Raw genomic sequence first — 22050 nt, forward strand, 5'->3', positions numbered from 1 at the left:
AAGCTGGAAGTGGCATTTACAGCTCGCAATAGTGCAGAGTTATCTCAAAGAAAGGGGCCACGGTGTTTCTGTATCTCTATTATGTTGGTGCGGCTTCGGAACTTTTAAATATCTTGATATATCTCGAGAACTACGCATCTGATCAAAAAATATCATAGAACATAAAAAGTAGGAAACTTAATTCTCTACAAAAAAGGTCTCTTAACATTTTGCCATAGCTCGCTTCGTTTCCGAGATATTTGCAGATTTATCTCAAGGGAAGGGGCCTGACGGACATATTTCGAGATATTTCTTCTTCTTGTTGTTCTTCTTCTGCACAGCTAAGCTGGAAGTGGCATTTGCGGCTCGCACTAGTGCAGAGTTATCTCAAAGAAAGGGGCCACGGTGTTTCTGTATCTCTATTATGTTGGTGCGGCTTCGGAACTTTTAAATATCTCGATATATCTCGAAAACTACGCTTCTGATCAAAAAATATCATAGAACATAAATTGTAGGAAACATAATTCTCTACAAAAAACGTCTCTTAACATTTTGCCATAGCTCGCTTCGTTTCCGAGATATTTGCAGATTCAGCTCAAAGGAACTGGCCTGACGGACATATTTCGAGATATTTCTTCTTCTTGTTGTTCTTCCTCTGCACAGCTAAGCTGGAAGTGGCATTTGCAGCTCGCAATAGTGCAGAGTTATCTCAAAGAAAGGGGCCACGGTGTTTCTGTATCTCTATTATGTTGGTGCGGCTTCGGAACTTTTAAATATCTTGATATATTTCGAGAACTACGCATCTGATCAAAAAATATCATAGAAGATAAAAAGTAGGAAACTTAATTCTCTACAAAAAAGGTCTCTTAACATTTTGCCATAGCTCGCTTCGTTTCCGAGATATTTGCAGATATATCTCAAGGGAAGGGGCCTGCCGGACATATTTCGAGATATTTCTTCTTCTTGTTGTTCTTCTTCTGCACAGCTAAGCTGGAAGTGGCATTTACAGCTCGCAATAGTGCAGAGTTATCTCAAAGAAAGGGGCCACGGTGTTTCTGTATCTCTATTATGTTGGTGCTGCTTCGGAACTTTTAAATATCTTGATATATCTCGAGAACTACGCATCTGATCAAAAAATATCATAGAACATGAAAAGTAGGGAACTTAATTCTCTACAAAAAAGGTCTCTTAACATTTTGCCATAGCTCGCTTCGTTTCCGAGATATTTGCAGATTTATCTCAAGGGAAGGGGCCTGACGGACATATTTCGAGATATTTCTTCTTCTTGTTGTTCTTCTTCTGCACAGCTAAGCTGGAAGTGGCATTTGCGGCTCGCACTAGTGCAGAGTTATCTCAAAGAAAGGGGCCACGGTGTTTCTGTATCTCTATTATGTTGGTGCGGCTTCGGAACTTTTAAATATCTCGATATATCTCGAAAACTACGCTTCTGACCAAAAAATATCATAGATCCTAAATTGTAGGAAACATAATTCTCTACAAAAAAGTTCTCTTAACATTTTGCCATAGCTCGCTTCGTTTCCGAGATATTTGCAGATATATCTCAAGGGAAGGGGCCTGACGGACATATTTCGAGATATTTCTTCTTCTTGTTGTTCTTCTTCTGCACAGCTAAGCTGGAAGTGGCATTTACAGCTCGCAATAGTGCAGAGTTATCTCAAAGAAAGGGGCCGCGGTGTTTCTGTATCTCTATTATGTTGGTGCTGCTTCGGAACTTTTAAATATCTTGATATATCTCGAGAACTACGCCTCTGATCGAAAAATATCATAGTACATAAAAAGTAGGAAACTTAATTCTCTACAAAAAAGGTCTCTTAATATTTTGCCATAGCTCGCTTCGTTTCCGAGATATTTGCAGATTTATCTCAAGGGAAGGGGCCTGACGGACATATTTCGAGATATTTCTTCTTCTTGTTGTTCTTCTTCTGCACAGCTAAGCTGGAAGTGGCATTTGCAGCGCGCAATAGTGCAGAGTTATCTCAAAGAAAGGGGCCACGGTGTTTCTGTATCTCTATTATGTTGGTGCGGCTTCGGAACTTTTAAATATCTTGATATATTTCGAGAACTACGCATCTGATCAAAAAATATCATAGAAGATAAAAAGTAGGAAACTTAATTCTCTACAAAAAAGGTCTCTTAACATTTCGCCATAGCTCGCTTCGTTTCCGAGATATTTGCAGATTTATCTCAAGGGAAGGGGCCTGTCGGACATATTTCGAGATATTTCTTCTTCTTGTTGTTCTTCTTCTGCACAGCTAAGCTGGAAGTGGCATTTGCGGCTCGCACTAGTGCAGAGTTATCTCAAAGAAAGGGGCCACGGTGTTTCTGTATCTCTATTATGTTGGTGCGGCTTCGGAACTTTTAAATATCTCGATATATCTCGAAAACTACGCTTCTGATCAAAAAATATCATAGAACATAAATTGTAGGAAACATAATTCTCTACAAAAAACGTCTCTTAACATTTTGCCATAGCTCGCTTCGTTTCCGAGATATTTGCAGATTCAGCTCAAAGGAACTGGCCTGACGGACATATTTCGAGATATTTCTTCTTCTTGTTGTTCTTCCTCTGCACAGCTAAGCTGGAAGTGGCATTTGCAGCTCGCAATAGTGCAGAGTTATCTCAAAGAAAGGGGCCACGGTGTTTCTGTATCTCTATTATGTTGGTGCGGCTTCGGAACTTTTAAATATCTTGATATATCTCGAGAACTACGCATCTGATCAAAAAATATCATAGAGCATAAAAAGTAGGAAACTTAATTCTCTACAAAAAAGGTCTCTTAACATTTTGCCATAGCTCGCTTCGTTTCCGAGATATTCGCAGATATATCTCAAGGGAAGGGGCCTGCCGGACATATTTCGAGATATTTCTTCTTCTTGTTGTTCTTCTTCTGCACAGCTAAGCTGGAAGTGGCATTTACAGCTCGCAATAGTGCAGAGTTATCTCAAAGAAAGGGGCCACGGTGTTTCTGTATCTCTATTATGTTGGTGCGGCTTCGGAACTTTTAAATATCTCGATATATCTCGAAAACTACGCTTCTGACCAAAAAATATCATAGAACCTAAATTGTAGGAAACATAATTCTCTACAAAAAAGGTCTCTTAACATTTTGCCATAGCTCGCTTCGTTTCCGAGATATTTGCAGATATATCTCAAGGGAAGGGGCCTGACGGACATATTTCGAGATATTTCTTCTTCTTGTTGTTCTTCTTCTGCACAGCTAAGCTGGAAGTGGCATTTGCAGCTCGCAATAGTGCAGAGCTATCTCAAAGAAAGGGGCCACGGTGTTTCTGTATCTCTATTATGTTGGTGCGGCTTCGGAACTTTTAAATATTTCGATATATCTCGAAAACTACGCTTCTGATCAAAAAATATCATAGAACGTAAATTGTAGGAAACATTATTCTCTACAAAAAAGGTCTCTTAACATTTCGCCATAGCTCGCTTCGTTTCCGAGATATTTGCAGATTTATCTCAAGGGAAGGGGCCTGTCGGACATATTTCGAGATATTTCTTCTTCTTGTTGTTCTTCTTCTGCACAGCTAAGCTGGAAGTGGCATTTGCGGCTCGCACTAGTGCAGAGTTATCTCAAAGAAAGGGGCCACGGTGTTTCTGTATCTCTATTATGTTGGTGCGGCTTCGGAACTTTTAAATATCTTGATATATCTCGAGAACTACGCATCTGATCAAAAAATATCATAGAACATAAAAAATAGGAAACTTAATTCTCTACAAAAAAGGTCTCTTAACATTTTGCCATAGCTCGCTTCGTTCCCGAGATATTTGCAGATTTATCTCAAGGGAAGGGGCCTGACCGACATATTTCGAGATATTTCTTCTTCTTGTTGTTCTTCTTCTGCACAGCTAAGCTGGAAGTGGCATTTACAGCTCGCAATAGTGCAGAGTTATCTCAAAGAAAGGGGCCACGGTGTTTCTGTATCTCTATTATGTTGGTGCGGCTTCGGAACTTTTAAATATCTTGATATATCTCGAGAACTACGCATCTGATCAAAAAATATCATAGAACATAAAAAGTAGGAAACTTAATTCTCTACAAAAAAGGTCTCTTAACATTTTGCCATAGCTCGCTTCGTTTCCGAGATATTTGCAGATTTATCTCAAGGGAAGGGGCCTGACGGACATATTTCGAGATATTTCTTCTTCTTGTTGTTCTTCTTCTGCACAGCTAAGCTGGAAGTGGCATTTGCGGCTCGCACTAGTGCAGAGTTATCTCAAAGAAAGGGGCCACGGTGTTTCTGTATCTCTATTATGTTGGTGCGGCTTCGGAACTTTTAAATATCTCGATATATCTCGAAAACTACGCTTCTGATCAAAAAATATCATAGAACATAAATTGTAGGAAACATAATTCTCTACAAAAAACGTCTCTTAACATTTTGCCATAGCTCGCTTCGTTTCCGAGATATTTGCAGATTCAGCTCAAAGGAACTGGCCTGACGGACATATTTCGAGATATTTCTTCTTCTTGTTGTTCTTCCTCTGCACAGCTAAGCTGGAAGTGGCATTTGCAGCTCGCAATAGTGCAGAGTTATCTCAAAGAAAGGGGCCACGGTGTTTCTGTATCTCTATTATGTTGGTGCGGCTTCGGAACTTTTAAATATCTTGATATATTTCGAGAACTACGCATCTGATCAAAAAATATCATAGAAGATAAAAAGTAGGAAACTTAATTCTCTACAAAAAAGGTCTCTTAACATTTTGCCATAGCTCGCTTCGTTTCCGAGATATTTGCAGATATATCTCAAGGGAAGGGGCCTGCCGGACATATTTCGAGATATTTCTTCTTCTTGTTGTTCTTCTTCTGCACAGCTAAGCTGGAAGTGGCATTTACAGCTCGCAATAGTGCAGAGTTATCTCAAAGAAAGGGGCCACGGTGTTTCTGTATCTCTATTATGTTGGTGCTGCTTCGGAACTTTTAAATATCTTGATATATCTCGAGAACTACGCATCTGATCAAAAAATATCATAGAACATGAAAAGTAGGGAACTTAATTCTCTACAAAAAAGGTCTCTTAACATTTTGCCATAGCTCGCTTCGTTTCCGAGATATTTGCAGATTTATCTCAAGGGAAGGGGCCTGACGGACATATTTCGAGATATTTCTTCTTCTTGTTGTTCTTCTTCTGCACAGCTAAGCTGGAAGTGGCATTTGCGGCTCGCACTAGTGCAGAGTTATCTCAAAGAAAGGGGCCACGGTGTTTCTGTATCTCTATTATGTTGGTGCGGCTTCGGAACTTTTAAATATCTCGATATATCTCGAAAACTACGCTTCTGACCAAAAAATATCATAGATCCTAAATTGTAGGAAACATAATTCTCTACAAAAAAGTTCTCTTAACATTTTGCCATAGCTCGCTTCGTTTCCGAGATATTTGCAGATATATCTCAAGGGAAGGGGCCTGACGGACATATTTCGAGATATTTCTTCTTCTTGTTGTTCTTCTTCTGCACAGCTAAGCTGGAAGTGGCATTTACAGCTCGCAATAGTGCAGAGTTATCTCAAAGAAAGGGGCCGCGGTGTTTCTGTATCTCTATTATGTTGGTGCTGCTTCGGAACTTTTAAATATCTTGATATATCTCGAGAACTACGCCTCTGATCGAAAAATATCATAGTACATAAAAAGTAGGAAACTTAATTCTCTACAAAAAAGGTCTCTTAATATTTTGCCATAGCTCGCTTCGTTTCCGAGATATTTGCAGATTTATCTCAAGGGAAGGGGCCTGACGGACATATTTCGAGATATTTCTTCTTCTTGTTGTTCTTCTTCTGCACAGCTAAGCTGGAAGTGGCATTTGCAGCGCGCAATAGTGCAGAGTTATCTCAAAGAAAGGGGCCACGGTGTTTCTGTATCTCTATTATGTTGGTGCGGCTTCGGAACTTTTAAATATCTTGATATATTTCGAGAACTACGCATCTGATCAAAAAATATCATAGAAGATAAAAAGTAGGAAACTTAATTCTCTACAAAAAAGGTCTCTTAACATTTCGCCATAGCTCGCTTCGTTTCCGAGATATTTGCAGATTTATCTCAAGGGAAGGGGCCTGTCGGACATATTTCGAGATATTTCTTCTTCTTGTTGTTCTTCTTCTGCACAGCTAAGCTGGAAGTGGCATTTGCGGCTCGCACTAGTGCAGAGTTATCTCAAAGAAAGGGGCCACGGTGTTTCTGTATCTCTATTATGTTGGTGCGGCTTCGGAACTTTTAAATATCTCGATATATCTCGAAAACTACGCTTCTGATCAAAAAATATCATAGAACATAAATTGTAGGAAACATAATTCTCTACAAAAAACGTCTCTTAACATTTTGCCATAGCTCGCTTCGTTTCCGAGATATTTGCAGATTCAGCTCAAAGGAACTGGCCTGACGGACATATTTCGAGATATTTCTTCTTCTTGTTGTTCTTCCTCTGCACAGCTAAGCTGGAAGTGGCATTTGCAGCTCGCAATAGTGCAGAGTTATCTCAAAGAAAGGGGCCACGGTGTTTCTGTATCTCTATTATGTTGGTGCGGCTTCGGAACTTTTAAATATCTTGATATATCTCGAGAACTACGCATCTGATCAAAAAATATCATAGAGCATAAAAAGTAGGAAACTTAATTCTCTACAAAAAAGGTCTCTTAACATTTTGCCATAGCTCGCTTCGTTTCCGAGATATTTGCAGATATATCTCAAGGGAAGGGGCCTGCCGGACATATTTCGAGATATTTCTTCTTCTTGTTGTTCTTCTTCTGCACAGCTAAGCTGGAAGTGGCATTTACAGCTCGCAATAGTGCAGAGTTATCTCAAAGAAAGGGGCCACGGTGTTTCTGTATCTCTATTATGTTGGTGCGGCTTCGGAACTTTTAAATATCTCGATATATCTCGAAAACTACGCTTCTGACCAAAAAATATCATAGAACCTAAATTGTAGGAAACATAATTCTCTACAAAAAAGGTCTCTTAACATTTTGCCATAGCTCGCTTCGTTTCCGAGATATTTGCAGATATATCTCAAGGGAAGGGGCCTGACGGACATATTTCGAGATATTTCTTCTTCTTGTTGTTCTTCTTCTGCACAGCTAAGCTGGAAGTGGCATTTGCAGCTCGCAATAGTGCAGAGCTATCTCAAAGAAAGGGGCCACGGTGTTTCTGTATCTCTATTATGTTGGTGCGGCTTCGGAACTTTTAAATATTTCGATATATCTCGAAAACTACGCTTCTGATCAAAAAATATCATAGAACGTAAATTGTAGGAAACATTATTCTCTACAAAAAAGGTCTCTTAACATTTCGCCATAGCTCGCTTCGTTTCCGAGATATTTGCAGATTTATCTCAAGGGAAGGGGCCTGTCGGACATATTTCGAGATATTTCTTCTTCTTGTTGTTCTTCTTCTGCACAGCTAAGCTGGAAGTGGCATTTGCGGCTCGCACTAGTGCAGAGTTATCTCAAAGAAAGGGGCCACGGTGTTTCTGTATCTCTATTATGTTGGTGCGGCTTCGGAACTTTTAAATATTTCGATATATCTCGAAAACTACGCTTCTGATCAAAAAATATCATAGAACATAAATTGTAGGAAACATAATTCTCTACAAAAAACGTCTCTTAACATTTTGCCATAGCTCGCTTCGTTTCCGAGATATTTGCACATTCAGCTCAAAGGAACGGGCCTGACGGACATATTTCGAGATACTTCTTCTTCTTGTTGTTCTTCCTCTGCACAGCTAAGCTGGAAGTGGCATTTGCAGCTCGCAATAATGCAGAGTTATCTCAAAGAAAGGGGCCACGGTGTTTCTGTATCTCTATTATGTTGGTGCGGCTTTGGAACTTTTAAATATCTTGATATATCTCGAGAACTACGCCTCTGATCGAAAAATATCATAGAACATAAAAAGTAGGAAACTTAATTCTCTACAAAAAAGGGCTCTTAACATTTTGCCATAGCTCGCGTCGTTTCCGAGATATTTGCAGATTTATCTCAAGGGAAGGGGCCTGACGGACATATTTCGAGATATTTCTTCTTCTTGTTGTTCTTCTTCTGCACAGCTAAGCTGGAAGTGGCATTTGCAGCGCGCAATAGTGCAGAGTTATCTCAAAGAAAGGGGCCACGGTGTTTCTGTATCTCTATTATGTTGGTGCGGCTTCGGAACTTTTAAATATCTTGATATATCTCGAGAACTACGCATCTGATCAAAAAATATCATAGAAGATAAAAAGTAGGAAACTTAATTCTCTACAAAAAAGGTCTCTTAACATTTCGCCATAGCTCGCTTCGTTTCCGAGATATTTGCAGATTTATCTCAAGGGAAGGGGCCTGTCGGACATATTTCGAGATATTTCTTCTTCTTGTTGTTCTTCTTCTGCACAGCTAAGCTGGACGTGGCATTTGCGGCTCGCACTAGTGCAGAGTTATCTCAAAGAAAGGGGCCACGGTGTTTCTGTATCTCTATTATGTTGGTGCGGCTTCGGAACTTTTAAATATCTCGATATATCTCGAAAACTACGCTTCTGATCAAAAAATATCATAGAACATAAATTGTAGGAAACATAATTCTCTACAAAAAACGTCTCTTAACATTTTGCCATAGCTCGCTTCGTTTCCGAGATATTTGCAGATTCAGCTCAGAGGAACGGGCCTGACGGACATATTTCGAGATACTTCTTCTTCTTGTTGTTCTTCCTCTGCACAGCTAAGCTGGAAGTGGCATTTGCAGCTCGCAATAGTGCAGAGTTATCTCAAAGAAAGGGGCCACGGTGTTTCTGTATCTCTATTATGTTGGTGCGGCTTCGGAACTTTTAAATATCTTGATATATCTCGAGAACTACGCATCTGATCAAAAAATATCATAGAACATAAAAAGTAGGAAACTTAATTCTCTACAAAAAAGGTCTCTTAACATTTTGCCATAGCTCGCTTCGTTTCCGAGATATTTGCAGATTTATCTCAAGGGAAGGGGCCTGACGGACATATTTCGAGATATTTCTTCTTCTTGTTGTTCTTCTTCTGCACAGCTAAGCTGGAAGTGGCATTTACAGCTCGCAATAGTGCAGAGTTATCTCAAAGAAAGGGGCCACGGTGTTTCTGTATCTCTATTATGTTGGTGCTGCTTCGGAACTTTTAAATATCTTGATATATCTCGAGAACTACGCATCTGATCAAAAAATATCATAGAACATGAAAAGTAGGAAACTTAATTCTCTACAAAAAAGGTCTCTTAACATTTTGCCATAGCTCTCTTCGTTTCCGAGATATTTGCAGATTTATCTCAAGGGAAGGGGCCTGACGGACATATTTCGAGATATTTCTTCTTCTTGTTGTTCTTCTTCTGCACAGCTAAGCTGGAAGTGGCATTTGTAGCTCGCAATAGTGCAGAGTTATCTCAAAGAAAGGGGCCACGGTGTTTCTGTATCTCTATTATGTTGGTGCGGCTTCGGAACTTTTAAATATCTTGATATACCTCGAGAACTACGCATCTGATCAAAAAATATCATAGAACATAAAAAGTAGGAAACTTAATTCTCTACAAAAAAGGTCTCTTAACATTTTGCCATAGCTCGCTTCGTTTCCGAGATATTTGCAGATTCAGCTCAAAGGAACGGGCCTGACGGACATATTTCGAGATACTTCTTCTTCTTCTTGTTCTTCCTCTGCACAGCTAAGCTGGAAGTGGCATTTGCAGCTCGCAATAGTGCAGAGTTATCTCAAAGAAAGGGGCCACGGTGTTTCTGTATCTCTATTATGTTGTTCTTCTTCTGCACAGCTGAGCTGGAAGTGGCATTTACAGGTCGCAATAGTGCAGAGTTATCTCAAAGAAAGGGGCCACGGTGTTTCTGTATCTCTACTATGTTGGTGCGGCTTCGGAACTTTTAAATATCTCGATATATCTCGAAAACTACGCTTCTGATCAAAAAATATCATAGAACGTAAATTGTAGGAAACATTATTCTCTACAAAAAAGGTCTCTTAACATTTTGCCATAGCTCGCTTCGTTTCCGAGATATTTGCAGATTTATCTCAAGGGAAGGGTCCTGATGGACATATTTCGAGATATTTCTTCTTCTTGTTGTTCTTCATCTGCACAGCTAAACTGGAAGTGGCATTTCCAGCTCGCAATCGTGCAGAGTTATCTCAAAGAAAGGGGCCACGGTGTTTCTGTATCTCTATTATGTTGGTGCGGCTTCGGAACTTTTAAATATCTTGATATATCTCGAGAACTACGCATCTGATCAAAAAATATCATAGAAGATAAAAAGTAGGAAACTTAATTCTCTACAGAAAAGGTCTCTTAACATTTCGCCATAGCTCGCTTCGTTTCCGAGATATTTGCAGATTTATCTCAAGGGAAGGGGCCTGTCGGACATATTTCGAGATATTTCTTCTTCTTGTTGTACTTCTTCTGCACAGCTAAGCTGGAAGTGGCATTTGCGGCTCGCACTAGTGCAGAGTTATCTCAAAGAAAGGAGCCACGGTGTTTCTGTATCTCTATTATGTTGGTGCGGCTTCGGAACTTTTAAATATCTCGATACATCTCGAAAACTACGCTTCTGATCAAAAAATATCATAGAACATAAATTGTAGGAAACATAATTCTCTACAAAAAACGTCTCTTAACATTTTGCCATAGCTCGCTTCGTTTCCGAGATATTTGCAGATTCAGCTCAAAGGAACTGGCCTGACGGACATATTTCGAGATATTTCTTCTTCTTGTTGTTCTTCCTCTGCACAGCTAAGCTGGAAGTGGCATTTACAGCTCGCAATAGTGCAGAGTTATCTCAAAGAAAGGGGCCACGGTGTTTCTGTATCTCTATTATGTTGGTGCGGCTTCGGAACTTTTAAATATCTTGATATATCTCGAGAACTACGCATCTGATCAAAAAATATCATAGAACATAAAAAGTAGGAAACTTAATTCTCTACAAAAAAGGTCTCTTAACATTTTGCGATAGCTCGCTTCGTTTCCGAGATATTTGCAGATTTATCTCAAGGGAAGGGGCCTGACGGACATATTTCGAGATATTTCTTCTTCTTGTTGTTCTTCTTCTGCACAGCTAAGCTGGAAGTGGCATTTGCGGCTCGCACTAGTGCAGAGTTATCTCAAAGAAAAGAGCCACGGTGTTTCTGTATCTCTATTATGTTGGTGCGGCTTCGGAACTTTTAAATATCTCGATACATCTCGAAAACTACGCTTCTGATCAAAAAATATCATAGAACATAAATTGTAGGAAACATAATTCTCTACAAAAAACGTCTCTTAACATTTTGCCATAGCTCGCTTCGTTTCCGAGATATTTGCAGATTCAGCTCAAAGGAACTGGCCTGACGGACATATTTCGAGATATTTCTTCTTCTTGTTGTTCTTCCTCTGCACAGCTAAGCTGGAAGTGGCATTTACAGCTCGCAATAGTGCAGAGTTATCTCAAAGAAAGGGGCCACGGTGTTTCTGTATCTCTATTATGTTGGTGCGGCTTCGGAACTTTTAAATATCTTGATATATCTCGAGAACTACGCATCTGATCAAAAAATATCATAGAACATAAAAAGTAGGAAACTTAATTCTCTACAAAAAAGGTCTCTTAACATTTTGCGATAGCTCGCTTCGTTTCCGAGATATTTGCAGATTTATCTCAAGGGAAGGGGCCTGACGGACATATTTCGAGATATTTCTTCTTCTTGTTGTTCTTCTTCTGCACAGCTAAGCTGGAAGTGGCATTTACAGCTCGCAATAGTGCAGAGTTATCTCAAAGAAAGGGGCCACGGTGTTTCTGTATCTCTATTATGTTGGTGCGGCTTCGGAACTTTTAAATATCTTGATATATCTCGAGAACTACGAATCTGATCAAAAAATATCATAGAACATAAAAAGTAGGAAACTTAATTCTCTACAAAAAAGGTCTCTTAACATTTTGCCATAGGTCGCTTCGTTTCCGAGATATTTGCAGATTTATCTCAAGGGAAGGGGCCTAACGGACATATTTCGAGATATTTCTTCTTCTTGTTGTCCTTCTTCTGCACAGCTAAACTGGAAGTGGCATTTCCAGCTCGCAATAGTGCAGAGTTATCTCAAAGAGAGGGGCCACGGTGTTTCTGTATCTCTATTATGTTGGTGCGGCTTCGGAACTTTTAAATATCTTGATATATCTCGAGAACTACGCATCTGATCAAAAAATATCATAGAAGATAAAAAGTAGGAAACTTAATTCTCTACAAAAAAGGTCTCTTAACATTTTGCCATAGCTCGCTTCGTTTCCGAGATATTTGCAGATTTATCTCAAGGAAAGGGGCCTGACGGACATATTTCGAGATATTTCTTCTTCTTGTTGTTCTTCTTCTGCACAGCTAAGCTGGAAGTGGCATTTGCGGCTCGCACTAGTGCAGAGTTATCTCAAAGAAAGGGGCCACGGTGTTTCTGTATCCCTATTATGTTGGTGCGGCTTCGGAACTTTTAAATATCTCGATATATCTCGAAAACTACGCTTCTGATCAAAAAATATCGTAGAACATAAATTGTAGGAAACATAATTCTCTATAAAAAACGTCTCTTAACATTTTGCCATAGCTCGCTTCGTTTCCGAGATATTTGCAGATTCAGCTCAAAGGAACTGGCCTGACGGACATATTTCGAGATATTTCTTCTTCTTGTTGTTCTTCCTCTGCACAGCTAAGCTGGAAGTGGCATTTGCAGCTCGCAATAGTGCAGAGTTATCTCAAAGAAAGGGGCCACGGTGTTTCTGTATCTCTATTATGTTGGTGCGGCTTCGGAACTATTAAATATCTTGATATATCTCGAGAACTACGCATCTGATCAAAAAATATCATAGAACATAAAAAGTAGGAAACTTAATTCTCTACAAAAAAGGTCTCTGAACATTTTGCCATAGCTCGCTTCGTTTCCGAGATATTTGCAGATTTATCTCAAGGGAAGGGGCCTGACGGACATATTTCGAGATATTTCTTCTTCTTGTTGTTCTTCTTCTGCACAGCTAAGCTGGAAGTGGCATTTGCGGCTCGCACTAGTGCAGAGTTATCTCAAAGAAAGGGGCCACGGTGTTTCTGTATCTCTATTATGTTGGTGCGGCTTCGGAACTTTTAAATATCTCGATATATCTCGAGAACTACGCATCTGATCAAAAAATATCATAGAAGATAAAAAGTAGGAAACTTAATTCTCTACAGAAAAGGTCTCTTAACATTTCGCCATAGCTCGCTTCGTTTCCGAGATATTTGCAGATTTATCTCAAGGGAAGGGGCCTGTCGGACATATTTCGAGATATTTCTTCTTCTTGTTGTACTTCTTCTGCACAGCTAAGCTGGAAGTGGCATTTGCGGCTCGCACTAGTGCAGAGTTATCTCAAAGAAAGGAGCCACGGTGTTTCTGTATCTCTATTATGTTGGTGCGGCTTCGGAACTTTTAAATATCTCGATACATCTCGAAAACTACGCTTCTGATCAAAAAATATCATAGAACATAAATTGTAGGAAACATAATTCTCTACAAAAAACGTCTCTTAACATTTTGCCATAGCTCGCTTCGTTTCCGAGATATTTGCAGATTCAGCTCAAAGGAACTGGCCTGACGGACATATTTCGAGATATTTCTTCTTCTTGTTGTTCTTCCTCTGCACAGCTAAGCTGGAAGTGGCATTTACAGCTCGCAATAGTGCAGAGTTATCTCAAAGAAAGGGGCCACGGTGTTTCTGTATCTCTATTATGTTGGTGCGGCTTCGGAACTTTTAAATATCTTGATATATCTCGAGAACTACGCATCTGATCAAAAAATATCATAGAACATAAAAAGTAGGAAACTTAATTCTCTACAAAAAAGGTCTCTTAACATTTTGCGATAGCTCGCTTCGTTTCCGAGATATTTGCAGATTTATCTCAAGGGAAGGGGCCTGACGGACATATTTCGAGATATTTCTTCTTCTTGTTGTTCTTCTTCTGCACAGCTAAGCTGGAAGTGGCATTTGCGGCTCGCACTAGTGCAGAGTTATCTCAAAGAAAGGAGCCACGGTGTTTCTGTATCTCTATTATGTTGGTGCGGCTTCGGAACTTTTAAATATCTCGATACATCTCGAAAACTACGCTTCTGATCAAAAAATATCATAGAACATAAATTGTAGGAAACATAATTCTCTACAAAAAACGTCTCTTAACATTTTGCCATAGCTCGCTTCGTTTCCGAGATATTTGCAGATTCAGCTCAAAGGAACTGGCCTGACGGACATATTTCGAGATATTTCTTCTTCTTGTTGTTCTTCCTCTGCACAGCTAAGCTGGAAGTGGCATTTACAGCTCGCAATAGTGCAGAGTTATCTCAAAGAAAGGGGCCACGGTGTTTCTGTATCTCTATTATGTTGGTGCGGCTTCGGAACTTTTAAATATCTTGATATATCTCGAGAACTACGCATCTGATCAAAAAATATCATAGAACATAAAAAGTAGGAAACTTAATTCTCTACAAAAAAGGTCTCTTAACATTTTGCGATAGCTCGCTTCGTTTCCGAGATATTTGCAGATTTATCTCAAGGGAAGGGGCCTGACGGACATATTTCGAGATATTTCTTCTTCTTGTTGTTCTTCTTCTGCACAGCTAAGCTGGAAGTGGCATTTACAGCTCGCAATAGTGCAGAGTTATCTCAAAGAAAGGGGCCACGGTGTTTCTGTATCTCTATTATGTTGGTGCGGCTTCGGAACTTTTAAATATCTTGATATATCTCGAGAACTACGAATCTGATCAAAAAATATCATAGAACATAAAAAGTAGGAAACTTAATTCTCTACAAAAAAGGTCTCTTAACATTTTGCCATAGGTCGCTTCGTTTCCGAGATATTTGCAGATTTATCTCAAGGGAAGGGGCCTAACGGACATATTTCGAGATATTTCTTCTTCTTGTTGTCCTTCTTCTGCACAGCTAAACTGGAAGTGGCATTTCCAGCTCGCAATAGTGCAGAGTTATCTCAAAGAGAGGGGCCACGGTGTTTCTGTATCTCTATTATGTTGGTGCGGCTTCGGAACTTTTAAATATCTTGATATATCTCGAGAACTACGCATCTGATCAAAAAATATCATAGAAGATAAAAAGTAGGAAACTTAATTCTCTACAAAAAAGGTCTCTTAACATTTTGCCATAGCTCGCTTCGTTTCCGAGATATTTGCAGATTTATCTCAAGGAAAGGGGCCTGACGGACATATTTCGAGATATTTCTTCTTCTTGTTGTTCTTCTTCTGCACAGCTAAGCTGGAAGTGGCATTTGCGGCTCGCACTAGTGCAGAGTTATCTCAAAGAAAGGGGCCACGGTGTTTCTGTATCCCTATTATGTTGGTGCGGCTTCGGAACTTTTAAATATCTCGATATATCTCGAAAACTACGCTTCTGATCAAAAAATATCGTAGAACATAAATTGTAGGAAACATAATTCTCTATAAAAAACGTCTCTTAACATTTTGCCATAGCTCGCTTCGTTTCCGAGATATTTGCAGATTCAGCTCAAAGGAACTGGCCTGACGGACATATTTCGAGATATTTCTTCTTCTTGTTGTTCTTCCTCTGCACAGCTAAGCTGGAAGTGGCATTTGCAGCTCGCAATAGTGCAGAGTTATCTCAAAGAAAGGGGCCACGGTGTTTCTGTATCTCTATTATGTTGGTGCGGCTTCGGAACTATTAAATATCTTGATATATCTCGAGAACTACGCATCTGATCAAAAAATATCATAGAACATAAAAAGTAGGAAACTTAATTCTCTACAAAAAAGGTCTCTGAACATTTTGCCATAGCTCGCTTCGTTTCCGAGATATTTGCAGATTTATCTCAAGGGAAGGGGCCTGACGGACATATTTCGAGATATTTCTTCTTCTTGTTGTTCTTCTTCTGCACAGCTAAGCTGGAAGTGGCATTTGCGGCTCGCACTAGTGCAGAGTTATCTCAAAGAAAGGGGCCACGGTGTTTCTGTATCTCTATTATGTTGGTGCGGCTTCGGAACTTTTAAATATCTCGATATATCTCGAAAACTACGCTTCTGATCAAAAAATATCATAGAACATAAATTGTAGGAAACATAATTCTCTACAAAAAACGTCTCTTAACATTTTGCCATAGCTCGCTTCGTTTCCGAGATATTTGCAGATTCAGCTCAAAGGAACTGGCCTGACGGACATATTTCGAGATATTTCTTCTTCTTGTTGTTCTTCCTCTGCACAGCTAAGCTGGAAGTGGCATTTACAGCTCGCAATAGTGCAGAGTTATCTCAAAGAAAGGGGCCACGGTGTTTCTGTATCTCTATTATGTTGGTGCGGCTTCGGAACTTTTAAATATCTTGATATATCTCGAGAACTACGCATCTGATCAAAAAATATCACAGAACATAAAAAGTAGGAAACTTAATTCTCTACAAAAAAGGTCTCTTAACATTTTGCCATAGCTCGCTTCGTTTCAGAGATATTTGCAGATTTATCTCAAGGGAAGGGGCCTGACGGACATATTTCGAGATATTTCTTCTTCTTGTTGTTCTTCTTCTGCACAGCTAAGCTGGAAGTGGCATTTACAGCTCGCAATAGTGCAGAGTTATCTCAAAGAAAGGGGCCACGGTGTTTCTGTATCTCTATTATGTTGGTGCGGCTTCGGAACTTTTAAATATCTTGATATATCTCGAGAACTACGCATCTGATCAAAAAATATCATAGAACATGAAAAGTAGAAAACTTAATTCTCTACAAAAAAGGTCTCTTAACATTTTGCCATAGGTCGCTTCGTTTCCGAGATATTTGCAGATTTATCTCAAGGGAAGGGGCCTAACGGACATATTTCGAGATATTTCTTCTTCTTCTTGTCCTTCTTCTGCACAGCTAAACTGGAAGTGGCATTTCCAGCTCGCAATAGTGCAGAGTTATCTCAAAGAGAGGGGCCACGGTGTTTCGGTATCTCTATTATGTTGGTGCGGCTTCGGAACTTTTAAATATCTTGATATATCTCGAGAACTACGCATCTGATCAAAAAATATCATAGAAGATAAAAAGTAGGAAACTTGATTCTCTACAAAAAAGGTCTCTTAACATTTTGCCATAGCTCGCTTCGTTTCCGAGATATTTGCAGATTTATCTCAAGGAAAGGGGCCTGACGGACATATTTCGAGATATTTCTTCTTCTTGTTGTTCTTCTTCTGCACAGCTAAGCTGGAAGTGGCATTTGCGGCTCGCACTAGTGCAGAGTTATCTCAAAGAAAGGGGCCACGGTGTTTCTGTATCCCTATTATGTTGGTGCGGCTTCGGAACTTTTAAATATCTCGATATATCTCGAAAACTACGCTTCTGATCAAAAAATATCATAGAACATAAATTGTAGGAAACATAATTCTCTATAAGAAACGTCTCTTAACATTTTGCCATAGCTCGCTTCGTTTCCGAGATATTTGCAGATTCAGCTCAAAGGAACTGGCCTGACGGACATATTTCGAGATATTTCTTCTTCTTGTTGTTCTTCTTCTGCACAGCTAAGCTGGAAGTGGCATTTGCGGCTCGCACTAGTGCAGAGTTATCTCAAAGAAAGGGGCCACGGTGTTTCTGTATCTCTATTATGTTGGTGCGGCTTCGGAACTTTTAAATATTTCGATATATCTCGAAAACTACGCTTCTGATCAAAAAATATCATAGAACATAAATTGTAGGAAACATAATTCTCTACAAAAAACGTCTCTTAACATTTTGCCATAGCTCGCTTCGTTTCCGAGATATTTGCAGATTCAGCTCAAAGGAACGGGCCTGACGGACATATTTCGAGATACTTCTTCTTCTTGTTGTTCTTCCTCTGCACAGCTAAGCTGGAAGTGGCATTTGCAGCTCGCAATAATGCAGAGTTATCTCAAAGAAAGGGGCCACGGTGTTTCTGTATCTCTATTATGTTGGTGCGGCTTTGGAACTTTTAAATATCTTGATATATCTCGAGAACTACGCATCTGATCAAAAAATATCATAGAACATAAAAAGTAGGAAACTTAATTCTCTACAAAAAAGGTCTCTTAACATTTTGCCATAGCTCGCGTCGTTTCCGAGATATTTGCAGATTTATCTCAAGGGAAGGGGCCTGACGGACATATTTCGAGATATTTCTTCTTCTTGTTGTTCTTCTTCTGCACAGCTAAGCTGGAAGTGGCATTTGCAGCGCGCAATAGTGCAGAGTTATCTCAAAGAAAGGGGCCACGGTGTTTCTGTATCTCTATTATGTTGGTGCGGCTTCGGAACTTTTAAATATCTTGATATATCTCGAGAACTACGCATCTGATCAAAAAATATCATAGAAGATAAAAAGTAGGAAACTTAATTCTCTACAAAAAAGGTCTCTTAACATTTCGCCATAGCTCGCTTCGTTTCCGAGATATTTGCAGATTTATCTCAAGGGAAGGGGCCTGTCGGACATATTTCGAGATATTTCTTCTTCTTGTTGTTCTTCTTCTGCACAGCTAAGCTGGAAGTGGCATTTACAGCTCGCAATAGTGCAGAGTTATCTCAAAGAAAGGGGCCACGGTGTTTCTGTATCTCTATTATGTTGGTGCGGCTTCGGAACTTTTAAATATCTTGATATATCTCGAGAACTACGCATCTGATCAAAAAATATCATAGAACATAAAAAGTAGGAAACTTAATTCTCTACAAAAAAGGTCTCTTAACATTTTGCGATAGCTCGCTTCGTTTCCGAGATATTTGCAGATTTATCTCAAGGGAAGGGGCCTGACGGACATATTTCGAGATATTTCTTCTTCTTGTTGTTCTTCTTCTGCACAGCTAAGCTGGAAGTGGCATTTGCGGCTCGCACTAGTGCAGAGTTATCTCAAAGAAAGGGGCCACGGTGTTTCTGTATCCCTATTATGTTGGTGCGGCTTCGGAACTTTTAAATATCTCGATATATCTCGAAAACTACGCTTCTGATCAAAAAATATCGTAGAACATAAATTGTAGGAAACATAATTCTCTATAAAAAACGTCTCTTAACATTTTGCCATAGCTCGCTTCGTTTCCGAGATATTTGCAGATTCAGCTCAAAGGAACTGGCCTGACGGACATATTTCGAGATATTTCTTCTTCTTGTTGTTCTTCCTCTGCACAGCTAAGCTGGAAGTGGCATTTGCAGCTCGCAATAGTGCAGAGTTATCTCAAAGAAAGGGGCCACGGTGTTTCTGTATCTCTATTATGTTGGTGCGGCTTCGGAACTATTAAATATCTTGATATATCTCGAGAACTACGCATCTGATCAAAAAATATCATAGAACATAAAAAGTAGGAAACTTAATTCTCTACAAAAAAGGTCTCTGAACATTTTGCCATAGCTCGCTTCGTTTCCGAGATATTTGCAGATTTATCTCAAGGGAAGGGGCCTGACGGACATATTTCGAGATATTTCTTCTTCTTGTTGTTCTTCTTCTGCACAGCTAAGCTGGAAGTGGCATTTGCGGCTCGCACTAGTGCAGAGTTATCTCAAAGAAAGGGGCCACGGTGTTTCTGTATCTCTATTATGTTGGTGCGGCTTCGGAACTTTTAAATATCTCGATATATCTCGAAAACTACGCTTCTGATCAAAAAATATCATAGAACATAAATTGTAGGAAACATAATTCTCTACAAAAAACGTCTCTTAACATTTTGCCATAGCTCGCTTCGTTTCCGAGATATTTGCAGATTCAGCTCAAAGGAACTGGCCTGGCGGACATATTTCGAGATATTTCTTCTTCTTGTTGTTCTTCCTCTGCACAGCTAAGCTGGAAGTGGCATTTACAGCTCGCAATAGTGCAGAGTTATCTCAAAGAAAGGGGCCACGGTGTTTCTGTATCTCTATTATGTTGGTGCGGCTTCGGAACTTTTAAATATCTTGATATATCTCGAGAACTACGCATCTGATCAAAAAATATCACAGAACATAAAAAGTAGGAAACTTAATTCTCTACAAAAAAGGTCGCTTAACATTTTGCCATAGCTCGCTTCGTTTCAGAGATATTTGCAGATTTATCTCAAGGGAAGGGGCCTGACGGACATATTTCGAGATATTTCTTCTTCTTGTTGTTCTTCTTCTGCACAGCTAAGCTGGAAGTGGCATTTACAGCTCGCAATAGTGCAGAGTTATCTCAAAGAAAGGGGCCACGGTGTTTCTGTATCTCTATTATGTTGGTGCGGCTTCGGAACTTTTAAATATCTTGATATATCTCGAGAACTACGCATCTGATCAAAAAATATCATAGAACATGAAAAGTAGAAAACTTAATTCTCTACAAAAAAGGTCTCTTAACATTTTGCCATAGGTCGCTTCGTTTCCGAGATATTTGCAGATTTATCTCAAGGGAAGGGGCCTAACGGACATATTTCGAGATATTTCTTCTTCTTCTTGTCCTTCTTCTGCACAGCTAAACTGGAAGTGGCATTTCCAGCTCGCAATAGTGCAGAGTTATCTCAAAGAGAGGGGCCACGGTGTTTCGGTATCTCTATTATGTTGGTGCGGCTTCGGAACTTTTAAATATCTTGATATATCTCGAGAACTACGCATCTGATCAAAAAATATCATAGAAGATAAAAAGTAGGAAACTTGATTCTCTACAAAAAAGGTCTCTTAACATTTTGCCATAGCTCGCTTCGTTTCCGAGATATTTGCAGATTTATCTCAAGGAAAGGGGCCTGACGGACATATTTCGAGATATTTCTTCTTCTTGTTGTTCTTCTTCTGCACAGCTAAGCTGGAAGTGGCATTTGCGGCTCGCACTAGTGCAGAGTTATCTCAAAGAAAGGGGCCACGGTGTTTCTGTATCCCTATTATGTTGGTGCGGCTTCGGAACTTTTAAATATCTCGATATATCTCGAAAACTACGCTTCTGATCAAAAAATATCATAGAACATAAATTGTAGGAAACATAATTCTCTATAAGAAACGTCTCTTAACATTTTGCCATAGCTCGCTTCGTTTCCGAGATATTTGCAGATTCAGCTCAAAGGAACTGGCCTGACGGACATATTTCGAGATATTTCTTCTTCTTGTTGTTCTTCCTCTGCACAGCTAAGCTGGAAGTGGCATTTGCAGCTCGCAATAGTGCAGAGTTATCTCAAAGAAAGGGGCCACGGTGTTTCTGTATCTCTATTATGTTGGTGCGGCTTCGGAACTTTTAAATATCTTGATATATCTCGAGAACTACGCATCTGATCAAAAAATATCATAGAACATAAAAAGTAGAAAACTTAATTCTCTACAAAAAAGGTCTCTTAACATTTTGCCATAGGTCGCTTCGTTTCCGAGATATTTGCAGATTTATCTCAAGGGAAGGGGCCTAACGGACATATTTCGAGATATTTCTTCTTCTTGTTGTCCTTCTTCTGCACAGCTAAACTGGAAGTGGCATTTCCAGCTCGCAATAGTGCAGAGTTATCTCAAAGAGAGGGGCCACGGTGTTTCGGTATCTCTATTATGTTGGTGCGGCTTCGGAACTTTTAAATATCTTGATATATCTCGAGAACTACGCATCTGATCAAAAAATATCATAGAAGATAAAAAGTAGGAAACTTAATTCTCTACAAAAAAGGTCTCTTAACATTTTGCCATAGCTCGCTTCGTTTCCGAGATATTTGCAGATTTATCTCAAGGAAAGGGGCCTGACGGACATATTTCGAGATATTTCTTCTTCTTGTTGTTCTTCTTCTGCACAGCTAAGCTGGAAGTGGCATTTGCGGCTCGCACTAGTGCAGAGTTATCTCAAAGAAAGGGGCCACGGTGTTTCTGTATCCCTATTATGTTGGTGCGGCTTCGGAACTTTTAAATATCTCGATATATCTCGAAAACTACTCTTCTGATCAAAAAATATCATAGAACATAAATTGTAGGAAACATAATTCTCTATAAAAAACGTCTCTTAACATTTTGCCATAGCTCGCTTCGTTTCCGAGATATTTGCAGATTCAGCTCAAAGGAACTGGCCTGACGGACATATTTCGAGATATTTCTTCTTCTTGTTGTTCTTCCTCTGCACAGCTAAGCTGGAAGTGGCATTTGCAGCTCGCAATAGTGCAGAGTTATCTCAAA

This window comes from Osmia lignaria, unplaced genomic scaffold (assembly GCF_051020975.1).
Source record: "Osmia lignaria lignaria isolate PbOS001 unplaced genomic scaffold, iyOsmLign1 scaffold0002, whole genome shotgun sequence".
In the NCBI taxonomy this organism is placed as follows: Eukaryota; Metazoa; Arthropoda; class Insecta; order Hymenoptera; family Megachilidae; genus Osmia; species Osmia lignaria.